This window comes from Canis lupus, chromosome 11, assembly GCF_003254725.2.
Source record: "Canis lupus dingo isolate Sandy chromosome 11, ASM325472v2, whole genome shotgun sequence".
In the NCBI taxonomy this organism is placed as follows: domain Eukaryota; kingdom Metazoa; phylum Chordata; class Mammalia; order Carnivora; family Canidae; genus Canis; species Canis lupus.
This window is the reverse complement of record NC_064253.1, coordinates 68,966,059-68,984,954: the sequence shown is the minus strand read 5'-3', so window position 1 is coordinate 68,984,954 and position 18,896 is coordinate 68,966,059. Positions and strand designations below refer to the sequence as shown.

General features: G+C 39.5%; 1 long non-coding RNA gene across 2 annotated transcripts in view; it reads right to left on the bottom strand.

Annotated features, from left to right (window-relative positions):
* Positions 1–6,311: 6,311 nt before the first annotated feature.
* LOC112650437 (uncharacterized) overlaps positions 6,312–18,896 on the bottom strand; it is a 30,319-nt gene continuing 17,734 nt past the window's right edge. The window contains exons 6-9 of one of the 2 annotated variants that reach the window (XR_004803841.2): positions 13,912–14,084; positions 11,764–11,831; positions 9,354–9,501; positions 6,312–7,125 (exon numbers count right to left, since the gene is read on the bottom strand). This is a non-coding gene — a long non-coding RNA (uncharacterized LOC112650437). Of the gene's footprint in view, positions 7,126–9,353; positions 9,502–11,763; positions 11,832–13,911; positions 14,085–15,671; positions 18,360–18,896 lie in introns of those variants that run through there. The other variant, XR_003130176.3, reaches the window with a different exon arrangement.

Genomic DNA, 18,896 nt, shown 5'->3' with positions numbered 1-18,896 from the left:
AGAGGTGTGAAAAAGAGTGATATTCCAGGCAGAAGAATCCTTTGGATAAATGCATGATAGTGTAAAACAACAGAGTGTTTTTAAGGGTCTCCAAGACCAATGCTATCACTTTATAGATAGAATTCCTGGCCTCTGGAAAGAGAGGGTTGGTGTGGGGCACTTGTGTGTTAGTGTCAGAGCAGGGACCACAACACCAGCTTCCTGACTCCATATCACTGGTTTTCTATGCCAGTGTGAGATTTTTGTTCTGTATGTTTAGACTACATTCCAGGACCTCACTGTTGGTCAGGGTTCCTATAAACATTCCAGTTATCCCAAGCAAAATTCCTCAGCACAGGTTGCATGAAAGTGAGTCCAAGACCACCCTCTTTGCTAGATGAAGGATTGTTAGAGTTTGTTATGTGATGAACAAATTGTGGAATGTCTCTAACTTTCTAACAGGGATGAGTCTTAGTTACTGTTATTTTGAAAAAAAAAAAAATCTCTCAAGCAACTTTATTTTGACCCAAGTGGAAATTTAAATTAACCTACTGTCCTCCTCTTTCCTTCTCATCTTTTCTCCTCTGCAACGTTATTCTCAAAATCTTGTTGCTCTAGTCGCTGAAGGACAATTTATGTTTTGAGGGAATATATAATTTAATTAGCATATTGCAAGAAGCTCAGGAGAGTTCCATTTGAGTTCTAACCTTCCTTGAGCCGGGTTAAGAATGGAGGAGATAGACTGTTTGACCTTGAGCAAACCACTTCTTTTGTTTCATTCTTCTTATCTGACCACTGAGAGATTGGACTGGCTGGTTTTCACATTCTTCTCAACCCTAAAGTTTAATATTTTGTTTTTCTAAGTTACTGGCAGAAATATTGAATTTCTTACAACTTATTTTCAAAAATTAAATATTTTCCAGGAGTTTGATGAAAGGAAGAGCTAATTTCCTAAGCATGAGCCTGCTGATGGATTACACAATCTCCCTCACTGATTCTTTTAGCCAAAGATCATCACTGACTTTTCCTACCTCTTGCAGCTCTCTTCCTTCTTCTAGCATGGCTTCCTGTTATGTTCCTTGGATGATTTTCCATGTTTCTCCCATGACCAAACCAAAACAAAAACAAAACCAAAAACAGTGTTTCTACAAGCGTGTGGAGGGAAGCCATTTGAAATACATCAATATAAAAAAAAAAAAAAAAAAGAAATACATCAATATTTTAGTAATTTAAAACAATTCAATTCCCTAGGAGCAGTTTGCCATGTACCTCTGCTGCCCTTCTTTTCTATCATATAAGGAAAAGTATCCCAAGTAAGTACAAGGCTAAGATAAAAGGTAGAACTAATTTCCTCTTCCAGGATTGCTATAAAATGGGATTTTTTTCCTTCTTTCATCTCTAAGTGTGGGAATAATGTTCCAACAAAGCTAGGTGGAAAGAACATTGACAGGTCTTCATTCCTTAGCTATAAGATCACCAACACCCTTTGGAGAACTGATAACACATATAAATTAGTTCACTCACACCAAAAGAAAGCCTGGTTTCCCAATGGAACAGTGGGAACATTCTGGGAAAATGCTTACAGAAATCTGTTATACATGCATGCTATGGTACAGTCTGACTGGTTTCCTCATCTCATTGCCTCTGAGTTTCTGCCTTTTCCTTATATTCCTCTAGTAACATCCTGCTTGGAGTTTCCAGAGACACACAATGTGTCATGTCTTTTTCCAAATTGTTCCATCTTCAAGGGATACCCCTTTTATCACCTATTCTTCCTGGCATTTCCTGGAAGAGCCCCTCAGATCACTCTTCCTAAATATCCATGAGTCAAGTTCTCATCCTAATGCTAATTCCACTCCATCATGACAGTTCTTACAATGCACTCCAACAGCTTTTAAGCATCTACTATGCCTGGAGGACACAGTCTCCATTTGGCTCATCTCAAAACACTCAGCACATGGGCAGCTAGGCTCTGAAGAGCACTGGATAGCACTGAACTAAGAGCTAGTGAGATAAACTCTGATAAATATATCTTCCAAACACATAGATGAGCACGCAGTAGACTTCCAACACATGTGTTGAATTTATAAATAAATTGGGGTGCCTGGGTGTCCCAGTTGGTTAAGTGTTCGACTCCTGATTTCCAGTCAGATCATGATTTCAGGGTCATGAGATTGAGCCCCACGTAGGGCTCTGTGCTCAGCAGGGAGTCTGCTTGTGACTCTCTCTCTCTCTCTCTGTCTCTTTTTGTCTCTCATCCTCACAGCCCTTGCCCCACCTTCTCTCTCAAAAATAAATCAATCTTTTAAATAAAGATTCTCTCTCTCTCTTTTCATCTGCCCCTCCCCATGCTTCCCACCTCTAAAAGAAAAAAAAAAGATTAATAAATTAATTTTAACTAGAAGAAGAAAAAATTCATTGTTTTTTTAGAGGTGTGACATTTTGGTTGGGTAATTTAAGAAACAGATTTACCACTATTCAAGAGTGTCAGGTTTATTTCAGAGACAATTGGACTCTTTCTAATTAAAGATGGGTGTTTTTTTTTCAATGGGTATAAAGTTTCTGCTATGTAGGATGATTAAGTTCTAAAGATCTACTATTCAATAGCAGTGTTTTCTTACCAAGAAACACATACATACACACAGACACAAAACAAGGAAAGTTTTGGAAGTGATGGATATGTTTAGTACCTTGTGGTGATGGTATCATAGGTATATGTGTATGTTAAATCCATAGATGTATACATTAAATGTGTGCATTTGAGAAGATATCAATTTTATCTCAATAAAACTAAATTAAAAAGAGATTTTAAGAAAAGAATGAAACACAATTTCCTCTTGTTTTTTCCAGGATAGTGTATACTGCAAGGGAGAAAGAACTCTGGGGCAGGGTTTAGCAGACCGAATTCAAATCCTAACTCTACCACTTAATACTATATTGACTCAGCTTCCCCACTAAGTAGAAAGGAAATCAATCTCCTGAGAAGGTTGTGACAAATGAGCAAGGTAACACTTATAAAAACATTTTGCAAACATTGAGGCAGTTTGCAAATATTAAGTCAGGTGGCACTTCTGCTTTCCTACTGAGCTACCCAATCTATCGGTATTTTTCTTAACCAGAGGAAAATTGAAGGATGTGACTAGCAGACAAAGTGCCACTTTCTTCTTCCTTTAGTTCCAAAGCTCTGCCTATGGCTAATTTTTTTATTAGCTTTATTGAGGTATAATTGACAAATAAAATGGCATATGTTTAAAGTGTACAATGTGACGACTTAAGATACATGTATTTTGTGAAACAATTACCTCCCTCTGGTTAAATGACACATCCATCACTGCCCAAAGTTAACTTTAAAAAAAAATGTGATGAGAACACTTAAGGTCTACACTCTTAAAAAATATATATTTATTTGAGAGAGAGAGAGAGAGAGAGAGAGAGCTAGTGGGAAGGGATGGGCAGAGGAAGAGAATCTTTCAGGCAGACTCCCTGCTGAGCTTGGAGCTAGAGTGGGGCTCAACCCTATGACTGACTCATAAGATCATGACCTCCGCCAAAACCAAGAGTGGACCCTCAACCCTCTGGGCCATCCAAGTGCCCCAAGGTCTACACTCTTTTTTTTTTTTTTTTTTGTCTACACTCTTAATAAGTTTTTCTATGACTAAATTTTTAGGTGTCAGAGATGATTATAATGAACAATTGACTCAGTCTTACATTGCAAGGCTTGTTGAGTATTTTGGAAATTATTAATTAGAATTTGACTTAAACCAGTTATTAATGGAAATTCCGAGTATTAATTGAAATTGATAGGTTTGCTTTCTAGTTACACATGAGAATTTGATCCTGTTTCTTTCTTTGTGGCATTGAGAAAATTCCATCTTCCACATCCCTCCCCATTTGTTTTCTTGTGATTCACAGTTCTCAATACTCTGTATGTAGAAAATGGATTGTTAAATTGCAGGTATTGCCCAAATTATTTATAGATCAGCATGTATCAGTGTTTTTATGTTAGCAGTGAGTAGTGGAAGGCAAAGAACCTAAGTATGAGTCCTGGCTCCCCTACTTTCTGGCTGTGTAACAGTAGTGAGATAGTATCAATCCCTTAGATTAACATAATACTTGTATTGATCCAAATATTGAGGGAGGGGGAAAAATAATACCCTACAATATCTTCAAGTCAGCCCATTAATCATTTATTGACCCTTCCTTTCATTAGGCAAATATTTATTAAGGTGTCAAGCCCTGTACTGGGTAAACTGGCATGAGCAAAGCAGACACGGCCCCTGGAATATACTGAAGGTCCACCTTCCATCTTGATCACTGGACAGGGTCCTGGGTTAAAAGTGTGTGATTGAGAGTTACTCTAAAGTAGCTCAATGGTGGAGCAAGATCTGCTTAAATTCTTTCAGTGATGTGTAACTCTATCCCTCACATTTCCTGAGGAACTGATGTGTTTGTTTGCTTGTTTTAAGATTTTATTTATTTATTCATGAGAGACACAGAGAAAAAGAGGCATAAACATAGGCAGAGGGAGAAGCAGGCTCCCTGCAGGGAGGCCAATGCAGGACTCGATCACGGGACCCCGGGATCACGACCTGAGCCAAAGGCAGACGCTCCACCACTGAGCTACCCAGGTGCCTCAGGAACCAATGTGTGTTTTAGATAGCCCTTTCATTTTATGAAATCAATCTCCCAGGGACTATTTTCATTTTGTGAAAATGTTAGTTCCTGGTGTCCCACAGAACAATTTCCGCTTGGCTACATACTACATATCTTTTAATTTTTAGGAAAATGTGAGACAAAGGAAACAAGATCCTGGACATCAGTCAAAATTCTGACACAAAACAAGTTTGTTTTCAAAAACATCCTGTGATGATTAATTTTAAGTGTCAACTTGACTGTACCACAGGAAGCCCAGAAATTTGGTCAAACAGTATTCTGGGTGTGATTGTGAGTGTATGTGTGGATGAGATTAACATGTGAGTTGGGAGAGTAAAGTGCATTGCCCACTGTAATGTGGAGCTTCCTCCAATCAGTTTAAGGCCTGAATAGGACCAAAAGGCTGAGTGAGAAGGAACTTCTCCTACCTGACTGCAGTGAGCCAAGACATCTTCATTCTTTCTCACCTGAACATCAGCTCTTCTTGGGTCTCAAGCCTGCTAGCTTTCGGACTGGAGCTTACAAGATCTGCTCTCCTGGTTCTTATGACTTCAGACTCTTACTGGACCTATACCATCTGCTTCCCTGGGTCTTGCAGCTTGCCCACTGTAGATCTTGAGTCTTCTTAGCCTCCATAATTGTGAGACTCAACTCCTTATGGTACATCTCTGTGTATATAAGTGTTTATATGTGTGTATATATATAATATATTTATATATAGTATGATAAATATCATATTTATTTAAAATATATTTAAGTATTTAAAATATATATTTATAATATATTTTATGATGTATTATATATATATCATATATAATGATATATATATCATGATAAGATATATATATATATATATATGATAAGATTGGCAGTGCACCAATGCCCTGGTATTTATGAGCAGTGTCCACACTGGGCAGGAGAAGGTCTGTTTGTATAGGAAAGTTATGGGCTTGATACTAGGCTAAGATATCTGGACTATCTTCTCAGGAGCATGGCAAGTCTTTGGAGGGTTTTAATCAAGGAATAGATGTGTCTGATTTGCATTCAGAGACATCATTCTGGCAGTTATGTGGGTTATGGATTGGAGGGGACCAGACTAGAGGCATTTGATGTTCTACCTTTAACCACTGATTGATTGGATATATCATGAACACCAGTTATGCGACTGGCATATCGCTGAGTACAAAGGTTAGGCCACAGACAAAGAGTGGGGACACAAGAATAAATCAAATGATTTTTCTATCCCCCAGAGATCTCACAGCCCAAGTAGTATTATAACTGTGATGTTTTCAGGAAAGATTTTGATGTTCTTTCCAGACTTAATTCCAGACTCTACAGCAGTTTCTCAATAACATGTGTGAGACCTAAGAGATCAAGCCAATAACTTAAATGAATTGAAGTATAGCTATCAGTCACAGCCCAAAGTGTTAAGTGAATCAGAAGCTTAACTGGCAGTCTTAAAACCTGTTTCCATTTACAACGAATTTTTTCATCCTCTGCCTTGTAAAATTCTCACAAAGCACTGAAAAGTAAGAAATCTTTTTGATCATATCCATCTATTACATAAGGTAATTGAGGCTTTAAAAAAGTTATATTATTTGTCCATTACACAGCCAAGAAGTATAGAATTAAAACCACATCCTCTCATTTCTAATCCATTTTTATTTTCATTAGTCTCTCTCTAGTCATTAATAATACACATCCCCAGAAGGTAGTTTATAGAGAGATTTGAGCTCCACGCTAGTCTCCCAAGGAGGCACAAGACAGAAATAAGGAGGAGAACTCACTAGTCAGTGAGGTAATCCACACACAGGTTGCTGAATCACCCTGGCACTAAGGAGGTAGGTAAGTGATTTTGCTCTTTTGTGGAGACTAATGCATCTTGCAGGAGCTTAAATGGCTTCTTGACATAGACTCTGCTCATGATTCCCATGGAGTCATTCACTTGTTCATTTACGTGCTCATTCATTCAGGATGTCTTCCAGCATATTAAAGCAGGCCAGGTCTGAAAGGATGATCTCACCCTGTCTGGGGAGCTCAGACCCTGGAATGGGATCTGGCAGGGATTTTCTCTCCTGTAAATGTGGGTCAGGAGGCCTGGGAGGCAGCACATCAGAGGGTTACAGGCCAAATAGCCCCTCCTGGGGGAGAGGATGGCTCTTTCTGAGGCAAACATCTGCATCATGTGTCCCTAGCCTCCTTTGGCCCAGGGAACTGTGCCTGTCTGTTTTAAATTGTAGAAATAGGAAAATCAACTCAGATTCCACCTTCCTTGCACTGAGCAGAGTCATTTCACATAAAATATAAATTCAGTCCAGTCTCCAGAAAAGATCCACTGCTTTCCAATCCAATTATGTGAGCCCAAAAGTGACATGTTAGTAATGAAGGAAATTGGGCTTTCATGTATGAAAAAACAGGACTCAAATCCCACGCTGAACTCATTGTGTGAACTTTACCAAATGACTTAGCTTCTCCAAACTTTAGTTTTCCCATCTGAAAGATAGAGAAAATTTTAACCTCCAACAGGACAGTTGGAAGAATTAAGTGGAAAAAACTAAAAGGATTTTAAGAATAGAATAATTTATTGTGTGGTAGGCCTTGTCCTACTTAGAATTTCTAATTGAATCATCACAGAAATCATTTGATGAGCCCTGAGACTAGAGGCTGACACATGACTTTCCTGAGGGTGGAAACCGTATCAGCAGTAGAGTGGAATTCAGAGACAAGCCCAGTGTGTCTGACTCTGCATTCCTGCCCATCAGCTTGATGATATATAATGTCGTGCTCTTCTTTTTTGATCTTTGGCTACTCTCCCCCCAGATCCCTTTCTCTACCTTTGCTTTCTTCATCAGTGAAAATAATCATTTGGCTTGTTTGCAGATAAAGACACCGGAGGCTTATCATCTGAACCCAGTGCAGCCAGACGCTGGCGTCCCATTATCCTTCTACTAATGAGTCTCACCTAATTCAAGTCCTGTCACATAGTCAATGCGCAGTAAGTGTTCTCTTTCATTTCTCTACAAGTGGCTCCTATGTAAAAGTGCATCTGAGACTTTCCCCTTGGATACCAGTAGCTATGACAGGTATCGATGGGAAGACATACTCCCTGTGATGGGGAGGATGAGCAGGTACTGGAGCACATGGTTGCCGGAGGTTAAATGGTATCCAGAAGGCTCGCTGCAGTTTGGATGTGTGTATCTGCTGATGGCGTTTTCCATCTGGCCTCTCTTCTCCGGGTTTGGTTCATAGCTAGCAGAGGTCTGGGAAGGTACCAATACCAATCTCTCCCTTAGTGCAGAGTATAAACTAAAAGGGAATGGAGACCCACTCTCCACCCCCACTCGCACTTGAGGAAGCAACTACTAGAGGAGGTGAACTCTTCGGGTAGTTTCCTCAACAAAGTGACTGAGATGATCCTTCACATCTGTCGTAACTCTGTTGTCAAACTCTAGGGACTGCACTCTCTGATGCTTTATCGTCATCCCTGACACTCCTGGGAAGCCTCTTCCAGAGTGTGAACAACCAGTCTTTAGCACACTCAAATTTTGCCATCTAATAGACTAATATTAACTCATTTTATCATTGTTTTGTGCATCTAGACTTACCATGTCACTGGAAGGTGGGACTTAAGAATGACTATGGATGCCCTAACAATGACAGTGGCCTTACAAGGACTGGCTGTGGAGTCAATCAAAATCAGGCTGCTTGGGGTTGACAGCTCCATCCTATAGGCCTTTCTACATGCTTATTCCTGTCTGGGATGCTATTGATTTCCTTTTCATTGACTAATTCTATGGATCCATCTCTCTTTTGCATTTAGAGTGTTGAATGAAATATAATTACAATCTAATCATTGCTAGGTTGGTTTCAACATAAGCTGAAGGGCAGTCCTTTACACAGTTGTGCACTGAGAATTCTGTGTCATTCACAATGTGTCCAATGATGGCACTAACTGCCACGAGGTTAAAATGCCAAAATTCAAGATAGCAGGCCCATGATTGATGTTTATGTGGCCCACATTCATTTAAAAATGCTACTTTGAAGTAGAAAATGCATAAGAGGTGTCAAATTTTAGAAATAGAAATTTGAACCTGGGCCAGCAATTCAGTTTTAGAATATTCAGGAAGCACTGAGGATACCCTTCTCCCCTTTGGGGGCAAATAGTATCAATTTATCTACATTGGAAATACTTCATAAGATTCACTATAAATAAGCATAGAGATTCAGAAAATATGTATAATATAAAAAGGATAAAATAGCTAATTGCTTTGTAAAGCACTGAGTCAGGTGTTTGTAAGCATGACCTAATTTAACCTTCATGGCAATGTATGAGAAAGATGTTTCCTCTATCAGTGTAGAAGCAGTCTCAAGAAAATTAATCTATTTGTTTGGAATAACATTATTCTGGAATGTGTATATGTGTTGGGTCTGAAAACCTATGCTCATACCATTTCATAAAATCCAGTATTGATGATGGCTTTTCTCAAGGTCCTCTGCTTTTTCAAGGCCCTTGAATTTGTAGCTCCTTGTAAAGAGCAGTAGGAAGGCAGATAATTGGGCTGCTTTCTAGATGAATACTCTCAGACAAAGCAGTTTCCAGCTAGTTTGAAAATAGATATCTGCTTGTCTCAAGCAGGCCCACCTCTTGGACAAAGTCCAGAAGGCTCGTCCATTCTGTTCTGTGATGGTTTCCACCCCCTTGATGACTGGGTATGTCCTACCTTGTCAAAAAGACATCTGGGCACCGTGAGCATTGGATGTGGTTATCTCTAGAGTCTGAAATTAGTAGCCATCCGGTGAACAGCATGCCTCAGTGGCTACTCTGAAAGGAGCTCCAGAGGCAGAGGAAGTGGGATGGGTCCTCCTAGACTGTAAAGAAGACAGTGTGTCTCACATTGTCTTGTCATACTGCTCCTTCCATGTGAGCCAGCACGTTCATGTACCCCTGGCTCCTTTAGCTTCAGTGGGACCCTGAATGTTAGTCTTCTGAGGTGTTTGGCAGGTCTCTCCCCCTGTGCTTGGTTGCTAGGAAATTGAATCCTATCCCTCCACAACCATGTGGTTTGTCTCTCCCTGAATTTTGGAAATAACAGCATTAACATTAAACTGTTTTTGTTTTCTTTTGTTTTGTTTTGTTTTTGCCTTCCCTAAGATTCATTGGGTTGAGCAGTTTGTTGGACAATGCCAGTAGCCCCATTCAGAGCCAAATGACTCCAGAGGTTTTATGTGTGGCCCAGATTTTTAATTTGGTTTTTGAAAGCTGTTATTGTCTGGACCCTGTGTATGAGAGGGAAAGTAGAGAAAAATGTAAATATGGTTTTCTATTGGTAGAGACATACTGCAGGCATACTAGACAGGGGAAGGGCCAGGAGGCAGTATTATGTGCTGTTCTGTGACAGAAGAACAGGGTCAAAGAGACCCTAATTTGGGACAATTAGCATCACTCCTGTCTCCAACTCTAGCAGCAGAGCTAGTTTTGCTGGCAACAGGAGCTTACTATCTCACGAGGGGAAAGAACAAGGTTGAGTTAACATGTGTCTTAGTTGTAGAAGCAAAGGGTCAGGAGTACAGGAGTATTGAGAGAAGTCTCTCTGGGGACCTTGGGGACCAGCATATTCAGCAGCCATATATTACAGATGAAGCAACTAAGGATCTCTACCAAGAAACAAAGAAAATGATCTTAAAAATTATGTCATAGATGAGGATTGAATATGCTACCCCCTCTTTAACCTACCTCTTCATTCACTCAACCCCTTAGATATCAATGTACCACCAACTAATCCAGGTCCTGCTGAAGATCCAACAGTGAGAAAGACAGAAGCATTTCTTAGAGTTCAGTAGAAAAGACAGTGAAATATAAATGAACACATGAATATTAGTCTATTACAGTAATTACTATAAGGAACACTAAAACTAGGGTTCTGAAAGAGGATATTGGGGATGGAGGAAATCTCCCAGACAGAAGTGTTAATGGAAAGTCTCTTTGAGAATTAAAAGATGAGAAAATATGACCCATTTGAATCTCAGAGCAATAAACACACCTAGAAGAGGAAAAAATTTGTACAAAACCCCTGAAGGAGAAAGAACTAGGAAAGTTCTAAGATCTTGGCAAAAAATACCATCTGGCTGGTGTGGTTGGAACCTAGTGCATCAGAAGGCAATGAGGGAGAAATGAGGCAGCAGAACCCAAGAAGTGGTCCAGCATGGCCTTGGAGATGATGCATGCTAGTTAGGATGTTATACCGACAGTAATAAGTCATCGGATGTCTTCCTTATTTTTTAAGTAATCAGCATGTTTCCTGTGGCTCACACATTTAGAAATTAATAAAGTATACAATGTAAAGATTCTCTGCCATTTCTATCCTATCTACACAGTTCCCACCCCTAAACTTCTCCCTTGTAGATAAGTGTTGTCATTATTTTTTTAGGGATCCTGCACACACAGAAAGCACCACACACAATTTATAGGTACAACCCTAATTTACACACAAAGTAGACTACTATATACACTGTTTTGCTACTTGCTTATCAGTTAGCATATCTTGGAAATCTTTCTCTGTAAGTGTAAAGAGATTTTTATTTTTGTGTGTGATACAAAGCACTTTATCTTGCAGATATACCATAATTTCACCAGTGGATTTGGGGATTATTTTTAGTCACTTTTTGTTGTAAACAATGCCACAACTAATAACTGTGGGAAAACATCATTTTGTCTTGGCCAGAGCCTATCAGCAGGATAGAGCCGTGGAAGAGAGTTTTGTGAATCAAGAGACACACATTTTTGAGAATATCATGACAAATAGCAGAGTAGGACATTCTAAGAATTAATCCTTCCACTGAGTGAACCTATAAGCTGGTAAAAACTAACAGAAGAAACATTTTCACAACTTGAGGATTTAATAAAAATCTTACAGAAACCAGCGGTGTGTTTAATGAAGGAAAGGCTACTACATTTTGGTAAGAATGTCTTGTGATACTTCTGTTTACCTGTCTATCGTTCAGCATTCCCCCGTTTTGTGGCAGCCATGGGGACAGGGGTCCACATTTCTGGTGCAGCTGCTAATGCTAGGACAATGAGAAACAAGCAATACAGACTTTTTTCTCTACAGATAGTGGTGTATTTTGACTTACTTAGCAGTTCTCAGAGGCACCATTTCAGAAGCTTGCCCTTATTTCACCCCTTTCAGTCTCGATGGCATCTGTTGAAAACATTAGAGATCTATTACCCATATCTGCCTGGGGCGAGGGATGACATATGGGCTAAGCAGCAGACAGACCCAAAAGCCTGAGCAAGGGGAAACTGAGAAGGAAGATTCTTGTGCATATAATGATTTGAGAGTGGGCTGTGTAGACCAGATAATTGAGAGTGCAATGCACATGCCTCGGACTGGATAAATACTCTGAGAAGTCCTGAGAGGACTGTGGATTGCATCTCTGGCTGATGTTTGAACTCTACACAAGCAAAAGATGAAGGGGGAAGTAGAATTGTAGGCACACACACTGGCAAAGCATTGAAGGAATGCTCCAGCTCAGAACCAATTTGCAAAGGAAGACCAAAACACTATTTCTGGCTTTTGGCTTTTAGCCTTTGGCTTTTGGTTCCAGGCATTTTAGGAAATCTCTGTCAGGCCTGATTGACTACTGAGGCAGTTTTCATTTAGGGACTTTAGAGACCACACATGACAAGGAAAATAGTCTGCAAAAAACAGTTTAGCAGAGTCACTAAACAGATGGGTGATGGTAGCTGTCACCAAGCAACAACAGCAAAACCTGGGGACGAGGAGAACGCCTGATTTCCAGAGTTACGACATTATAAGGCTCAGAATGTTGAGTTTGCAGTAACAGCAACAAAAATTACAAGGTATATAGAGAAACAAGAAAGTGTTCTATTTTTTCATTCTAGGAGGAAAAAATAGAAATTGGCAAACTCTGCAGAGCACCTGGCTGGCTCAATCTGGAGAGCATGTGACTCTTGATCTCAGGGTCATGAGTTTGAGCCCCATGTCAAGTGTACAGATTGCTTAAATAAAGAAATTTAAATGAAGAAAAGAAAAGAGACTGACAAACTGCAGAAGCCCCCAGGTTGAACTTGGCAATGCTGTGTATTTAGCCATGTCGTTACTTCCACTAGAGTTCTTTCTTTCTCTATTTGAGCTACTGTCTAGTGTCTTTTTATTTTCACCTGAAGAACTCTACTTAGCATTTCTTTAAGGGATGACCTCCTAGTGACAGACTTATTCAGGTCTTGTTTATCTGGAAATGTCTTAATTTTGAAGCCTAGTTTTGCCAAATACAGAATTCTTGGTTCTTAGGGTTTTCTGTTTGGTTTGGGTTTGTTTCCTTTTACCTTCAGCGCCTTAAATATGCCTTCTGGTCTCTGTAACTTCTGCTGAGATATTGGCTACTAATCCTATTGAAGATCCCTTGTACATGGTGATTCACTTCTCTCCTTGCTTTCAAAATTCTCTTTTTTGTCTTTTTATAGTTTTATGATAATGTATGACTCTTTGTGTTTACCCTTCTTTGAGTTTGTTAAACTTTATGAGTGTGTATATTTGAGATGTTTTTGGCTATTGTTTCCTTAAATGTCTTTCTGTTCCTTTCTCTCCTGTCTTAGGACTCCCATTTTGTACTGTTGTACATTTGATGGTGTCCCACAGATGTCTCCAAAACTTCAAACACTCCAGTCTTTACAAATGCATTTATATGGGGAAGAGTCTTCCCCGTAACTGGCAAAATGACTAAGATCCGTAACTAGAACCAGGTGTGCAGCAGGACACCACATATGGGCATGCAGGAGTGTCACACAGGAGACAATGAGTCTCCCAGAAATTAACCAACTGTGACGAGTGTTCTGGCCTTCACAGGCTCTGGTACTATTGGGGAACTCTTCTCAAGCCCTCTGGTATTTTGAAGGACAGCAGACCCTTTCTAATAACTGAGTGACAGCTATATCAAAAATGCCTACAACTTGGTGGTTGCTCAAGACAAAGATGCAGTGAATGAATGAGAACCACATAAAAAATCTGTTCAATAAGGTGGAAAACAGATGAGTTCAAAAAGGCAGAGTCTTCTCAGGTCTGCTGAAATCTAGTACTGAAGTAATTTATTGAAAATGGCTAAAGATCAAGCATAATTTGCAAAGCCTTGGAATAAGCCCAGGGAAGAGGAACTGAATTACTTGAAGTGATTTCAGTCACTCCAATGCCCTTGTATTATCTCGTCTGTTTTTGTGTGTTCTGTTGTTCCGCTCTGTCTTCTTGCCACAGTACTACTTACCCTATTCGTTGACAGCTTGAGTTTCTTTGCCTGTATTCTCAAATGTGCCAGAAAGATGGATACTCTCATGAGCACACATGAACTGACTGAAGTTACTTTAGGCTAGGCTCCATGCTGAGTACAAAAGATTCAGAGATGATTGGGACATAATCTTTGCCATGTTGAAACTGAATCTACAGTAAGAAAAAAAAATCTCCTAAGTATACAAGCAGAATGCACACAGATATAAGCCTTCCTTGAAGAATTCAAGAAAGTTATTTATTCATTCTTCAAAGCTTTCTTGAATCCTGAAAGGTGATCAGGCTCTGTTCTAGGACAGGAAATTTCCTGAAAAACAAAACAATCAAAATCTTTGCACTCGAGGAGCTTTCTTGTTTTGTGTGCTTTTAGGAGGTGGAGAAACATACACAAATCAAGTAAATGGGTAAATAAACAAGGTAATCTTAGATTATGTGAGGATTATGAAGGGAATGTATTATGTGTTAATATAGCTAGAGAACAGCATTAGTCTGATAGAAAAAGAGCTACTTAAGAGGTTTAAGTCAAGTTAATGAAATCTTAGCAGCAGGTGGATATAGATAAGTCCTTATGCTTATGTTTACAAAATAATTCAGTCCCATTATTTACTGTTTATAAAACAGTGTTTCTTCCTTTTACAAACAATGTCAGCTCCATTATTTTCATTTGATCCTCACAGCTAAATACATTATAGTAGTTTCATTATGGAACTTTGGTTATTTACCTGAGTAATTTGGGTTTTTGAAAAAAAAATCATTTCCCTATTTAGAAACAAAACAAAACAAAACAAAACAGGTCAATGAATTCTCAGCTCCCAAAATTATTTGAGGGTTCAAATTAGTGGGATGCAACATAAAATGAGAGTTGAATCTTAATCAGAAGAAGGCTATTGAGGGTCAACTATCTGTTGGAAATTATGGTAAGAGTTGGACTTTGTTTCCAGAAATATCCAAACAAGTGTAGGATATCCCCATATCAGAAATACTACAAAAGAGGGCAGCCCGGGTGGCTCAACGGTTAGTGCCACCTTCAGCCCACGGCCGGATCCTGGAGACCCAGGATCGTGTCCCACGTCAGGCTCCCTGCATGGAGCCTGCTTCTCCCTCTGCCTGTGTCTGTGTCTCTGCCTCTCTCTCTCTCTCTCTGTTTGTGTGTGTGTGTGTGTCTCATGAATAAATAAATAAAATCTTAAAAAAAAAAAAAGAAATACTACAAAAGAGATTCCTGGGTTGTGTTGGGTCAGTAGATTGAAAATTCTAAGGCAAGTATCCATCTGACGTTTCCATTATACTATTTCCAGGACCCAGTTAGGTGCCTAACAATGGGCATCTACAGTAGATAATCATTGTGGAAAGAATGAGTGAAAATGTTCAGTAACTTTGAATTTATTTGATGCCTTTGACTTCCCTACCGCCTACTACTCTAAAATATGAATGCTAAATTCTTCAACAGTTTCCTTGAGGTAGCATTTGGCAAAATGAGTGATTCTATAGCCTTGAAATCAGGCAGTACCTATGCTAAGGTTTACTCATAGGGAAGTGCTGAAGGACACTCTCTACCTCTCAACACACTGCTCTGAAGTATAGAGAATGTATATGTACCAATCGAGGTACTACTAGCTTTTAAAGCCTCTTGAAGATTAGATATTGATTAAAATGTACTCAAGGATTATTTAAGAGCTCTTGCCCAGCGTGCCTCGGAGCATATGAAAACAATTAATGGAATATATACCAAATCTGACCTACTCTAGGGATTAGGTGTTCTCCAAGAAAGAATTCCAGGATGGTTGGTTTGAGATGATTTCTGTTCACTTTCTTTAGAGGAACACTGCTACTTTGTGATGTTATTTGTTCTGTGAGAGACAAGGGCTTGCCAAGCAGTATTCTCAGACCGGAGAGTTAACGCACGTTTAGAGCACCAAAAATGCAAAAATAATCTTCGGTCACCATATATTTTGGTCTCCTAATATTCAGAGCTTTCTTGTCTATTTTCTTAAAATACAAAATGTTAAGAGGTGGTCTTTGAGCAAATTAAAATCATTTTCTTACCACAAACTTCACACTACTTTTCATAAATGTCACATCAGAATAGCAGAGCCATTCCAGAAATTCAGGTGGCCTTCTGGAAGGACTTATGGATGACTTCTGGAGGCTATATTTATTTTTTTCCTACTGTTATTATCTCTACAGAAACAATGTTGAGTGCATAGAGAAGCTCTGGACATATTTTGCCAGGTTCTCTCTGTGGGGCTCAATGCTGTTTTTCAAAATTTGTGTTTACATTGAGAACGTATTAGATGATTGAAACCAGAACTTGCAACAGCTACTTGCTGTTTGAGAGGCCAAACACCTGGCGACTGAGGGATTGGGCTCTTGCCCTGGCCTCACCACTCCCAGCTTGTAGATCTAGGACACAGTCTATCTCCCTTGGCTCCTGTGTCCCCTTCTTTACCATGGGCACGATACTGCCCACCTCACAAAAATAGCCAGTTGATAATCACGGAGGAGCTCCACTAAAGTTGAAATAAAAACCAAAACTACTCATTCTGTTATTTAAGAATTTTAGAGTAATGGCTCACACCTAGTTTTTATTTTATGCTCAGTACTCGAAATTTTAATCCAATCAATCGGCACACTATTTTTCTCTCTCTTCTATACTCTGCACAGAAACAGGATTCATCCTAATCTTTGAACCTGTAATTTTTCTATCAGGTAGACTGTCCCTGAACCTGTATTCACACAAGTCTTACACATGCTTTGAATCCTAGTTTAAACCCCAAATTTTCATGACAACTTGGCACTAAATCTAGAGTAAAGAATTTGCCCAGTCTAAACAATGACTTGGTCACATGTGTTGTTGTGTATCCTTATCATTGTCTGTGAGTTTTCTGAATGCAGTGGCTCCATATGACATTTTGGAAATTAGAAGTCCAACGTCAATGAAAATCTTCAGAAGTTTATGGGTTTTGCTTACCAGTAAGCCTCTGTAAAATTGTATTATTATTCTTGTTCTTGGAACAGACAGTTAAACACTCATGTTCCTCAAAATGCTAACTAATCTTTAACATGCAATAACATTTTAGGGAATTGCACACAGATCCTTTTGAAAAAGATTTTGCTATAGATACCCACCAGTGAAATTTCCAATTAATATTTAGGAAGTAGTTTTAGTCCATAGCTCAGAAGTGAACATCCAGCCTAGAGATGAGAGCATGTCCCTGAAGGACAACTGACATGCAAGATGCATTTTGTATCATTGTCATAAAAAGGTGCTATCAGGGATTGTCTATGCCCCGAACTCAACTAGGGTTGGTGTGAGGACAGTGACATCACTCTCCACAAAAGAACAGCCAGTGTAGAGCTGGCTTTCGGGATTAATCCATATATGCAAGGTGACTTGTAGTAGTTCAGAGATTGCTTTTTGTCCCGATGGCTAGCACAACTGAAGGGAGTCACTCACTTCTCCATTATCCTGACCACCACAGAGACTATGTTGTGTTGATTTTGGCCTGGAAAGAGTCAAAGTCTAAAGCTTTTTGTTTCAGACTAAAGTCTGAAGAGCAGAAGTAAGGAAGTGAACTGGCTAAGGACCCATCATTTGTTAAAATGACAATCAGGACTGAAATCCGCATTTTTTTAAATATCCATTTCAGGGGTTGGAGATAAGAAATTTATTCTGTTGTATTTTTTTTCTAAAATGTAGTATGATTTATAATTATTCAAAAATTCCCAGAAGTCCCCCTTTCCTCATCACATTCTGCCTCCATAAAATCCTAACTTATTAATGAACACCATCACAATAATGACATCCTACCACAAATCACAACTTCTAAAATGTCCCTATATCCAAGCCTCTATCCCTTTGATTTTGCTCGTCCCTTGGCCTGGAATACCCTACTGGACAATATCCTTTAATAATCAGCTCAGATACCACATCTAGTTTTTCAGAGCTTCTTTAGTTGATTGAGTTATTATCCTTAAAGAATGATTTATATTTTGCTTCAGACAATAATTATGCTTTTTCTTTTCCTTCTCCCTAAAATGTGATATCAAGAATCTGAGAACTGTATTCTCTTTACCTTGAAAACTTCTGGTACCAATAAGCCTCCTATAAATGTGTATTTAATTTGAATCTGCCATTGCGCAAAGCCATAGATTAACTAGTAAAAAGAAGTAATAACCAGATCTTCTGAGCCCCAGTTCCTGTTCTCTTCCCATTCCAGCTTGAAAGGTGACTTTGACCTCACTTTTAACCTTGAATGAGGACACGTCTCTTGTCTCTTGCTTCACACTGGATGCTCCAAGCCAGCAGTGTATGGCTGGATGTATAGTAAAGGATGAAATCATCCCTTTGCTTGTCCTGGAATCTTGGGAGGTCTCACATCCGGCAGTCCCAACTGTGAAGTCCAAACACTCCATCTGCGAGTCCATCTGGCGTTTTGAAATACATAAATGTCTTTGTCAGCCTAAACTTCTGCTGGACTAAGCACAGTTTCCACACCAAGTTGCCCCTCTAATCCCACCCATCAAGTTCTCAGAATAGTCATGGAGCAATAATTGTTTCACCCATTGCCTCTCTACATCTGAGATTTAATTATGCCCAGCTGGCAGGAACATGCAGCGAAAGATGCAAGGGCAAGGAGATCCAGGGCAGAAAGACACGAGACCCCACACTAAGGTCCAGACCCTATGACTCAAATGCCCAAACATCAGCAACTCTAATCAGTTTCCACATTCTCTTCCTCGGGGTCATGGGGCATTGACATGAATCACTTGCAGTTTGAAATTGGAAGTTCTGCACTTTCCAGTGGGAACCGTTTCATTTGCCCAAGAGAAATGGGAGAATCCCCCTCCTCCAGTCAGAGACCTCATCTTTGTGCTTCCTGGACTTTGCCAGCTGGCTAAAGACAGGTTTAAAAGATTTATATGAGGTCCTTAGAATTTTCTACCTGTATTGGGGCTTCTTGG